Genomic DNA, 2,500 nt, shown 5'->3' with positions numbered 1-2,500 from the left:
ACTTGGGGCGACGCCCGGCCGTCTTCGCAGAGGCCAGGCGACGGCCCTCGGGTGAGGACGAACGCGACCCTGAGGCAGACGCGGTCCCGGGATTGACCCGAGACCGCAATTCGCGTTCAGAAGGTCGACGTTCAATGTGTTCTGCAATTCACATTACTTCTCGCACTTGGCTGCGTCCTTCATCGACTCGCGAGCCGAGTGATCCACCGTTAAGAGTCGTCCTCGACGTTTCGCCCGGCGCCGAAGCGCGCGGACGTCACACTGTGGGATCGACCACAAAACCACCACCGACAACAACTGCACAAAAACACCAACAAACGGCGCCGAGCAACCGCCGGGCTGGGCCGGCGGCACATCGAGCGCGGTGCCCAGAAGCCACCATCGCACTCGGCTGCCTTGCTATGCCAACGTGTTACGCGTGTCGCACGGGGCGGAACCCCGATTGACGGCCGCCCTCTCGGCGGCACCCAAAGACAATTAAGTGCGCGGTCGGCCGGGGCCTACCACCACTTTCGGTAATGATCCTTCCGCAGGTTCACCTACGGAAACCTTGTTACGACTTTTACTTCCTCTAAATGATCAAGTTTGATCGACTTCTCGACACGCCGACGCGGCCGTTGCCAGCCGCGACGGGGCCGATCCAAGGATCTCACTAAACCATTCAATCGGTAGTAGCGACGGGCGGTGTGTACAAAGGGCAGGGACGTAATCAACGCAAGTTGATGACTTGCGCTTACTGGGAATTCCTCGTTCAAGGGAAACAATTGCAAGTCCCTATCCCAATCACGAATGAGGTTCAACGGGTTACCCGGACCTTTCGGCCTAGGTTAGACACTCGCTGCTTCACTCAGTGTAGCGCGCGTGCGGCCCCGGACATCTAAGGGCATCACAGACCTGTTATTGCTCAATCTCGTGTGGCTAAACGCCACTAGTCCCTCTAAGAAGTTAGACGCCGACCGAGAAGGTCGCGTAACTATTTAGCATGCCAGAGTCTCGTTCGTTATCGGAATTAACCAGACAAATCGCTCCATCAACTAAGAACGGCCATGCACCACCACCCACAGAATCAAGAAAGAGCTCTCAATCTGTCAATCCTACCTGTGTCCGGGCCGGGTGAGTTTCCCCGTGTTGAGTCAAATTAAGCCGCAGGCTCCACTCCTGGTGGTGCCCTTCCGTCAATTCCTTTAAGTTTCAGCTTTGCAACCATACTTCCCCCGGAACCCAAAGACTTTGGTTTCCCGGAAGCTGCCGGAAAGGTCGTCATGGTAACGCCTCCCGATCGCTAGTTGGCATCGTTTATAGTCAGAACTAGGACGGTATCTGATCGTCTTCGAACCTCTGACTTTCGCTCTTGATTAAAGAAAACATTCTTGGCGAATGCTTTCGCAGTAGTTCGTCTTCCGCCGATCCAAGAATTTCACCTCTAACGGCAGAGTACGGACGCCCCCGTCTGTCCCTCTTAATCATTACCTCGTGCTCCGAAAACCAACAAAATAGAACCGAGGTCCTATTCCATTATTCCATGCAACACTATGCAGGCGAACAGCCTGCTTTGAACACTCTAATTTTTTCAAAGTAAACTTATCGGCCACCGCCGACACTCAGTCAAGAGCACCGACGGAGAACCGAAGGTGAGGCGAACGCAACCAGTGACACGCCTTGCGACGGACCGGCGGCGCTCGCCCAAAATCCAACTACGAGCTTTTCAACCGCAACAACTTTAGCATACACTGTTGGAGCTGGAATTACCGCGGCTGCTGGCACCAGACTTGCCCTCCAATGGATACTCGTTAAGAGTTTTAGGATGTACTCATTCCAGTTACAGGGCCTCGTTAGAGTCCTGTATTGTTATTTTTCGTCACTACCTCCCCGTGTCGGGAATGGGTAATTTGCGCGCCTGCTGCCTTCCTTGGATGTGGTAGCCGTTTCTCAGGCTCCCTCTCCGGAATCGAACCCTGATTCCCCGTTACCCGTTATCACAAAGGTAGGCACGTAGCGTACCTTCGACAGTTGATAGGGCAGACACTTGAATGATACGTCGTCGGTGCAGAGACCGTACGATCCGCGTGGTTATCCAGAGTCATCAAACGTCACAGGACGAACCCGGTCGGTTTTGATCTGATAAAAGCGCGCCTCCCGAAGTCGGCGCTTAATGCATGTATTAGCTCTAGAATTACCACAGTTATCCACTTCGCTTACGAGACCAAATAAACCAAGACTGATTTAATGAGCCATTCGCAGTTTCGCTTTACGAGAACTCGTACTTGCACCTGCATGGCTTAATCTTTGAGACAAGCATATCACTACTGGCAGGATCAACCAGATAGCTGCGACAGCTGCGCTCGGCCCTTGCTGGGCCGCCCGGCGCGTGCTCGTCGCATTCGTTTAAGACCGAGGCGATCGCCTGCGGCCGTACTCAGCTTCGACAGTCGCTGGCCGCGACGTCCACGCTCTCGCCGGCAGTGCCAGGCGGAGCGATTTGCGTTTTTTCTTTGCTCGC

The 2,500-nt window shown here is 54.5% G+C and overlaps 2 non-coding genes across 2 annotated transcripts; both read right to left on the bottom strand.

The window, feature by feature from the left end:
- Window positions 1-64: 64 nt before the first annotated feature.
- On the bottom strand, window positions 65-218 carry LOC144425424 (5.8S ribosomal RNA). Its single transcript, XR_013477516.1, has one exon. It is a non-coding gene; the product is annotated as a 5.8S ribosomal RNA (ribosomal RNA).
- Window positions 219-516: 298 nt separating this feature from the next.
- Window positions 517-2,326, bottom strand: LOC144425337 (small subunit ribosomal RNA). Its single transcript, XR_013477481.1, has one exon. It is a non-coding gene; the product is annotated as a small subunit ribosomal RNA (ribosomal RNA).
- Window positions 2,327-2,500: the final 174 nt, after the last annotated feature.

Source organism: Styela clava, chromosome 7 (genome assembly GCF_964204865.1).
Source record: "Styela clava chromosome 7, kaStyClav1.hap1.2, whole genome shotgun sequence".
Taxonomy (NCBI): Eukaryota; Metazoa; Chordata; class Ascidiacea; order Stolidobranchia; family Styelidae; genus Styela; species Styela clava.
This window is presented reverse-complemented; position numbering and strand designations above follow the sequence as displayed.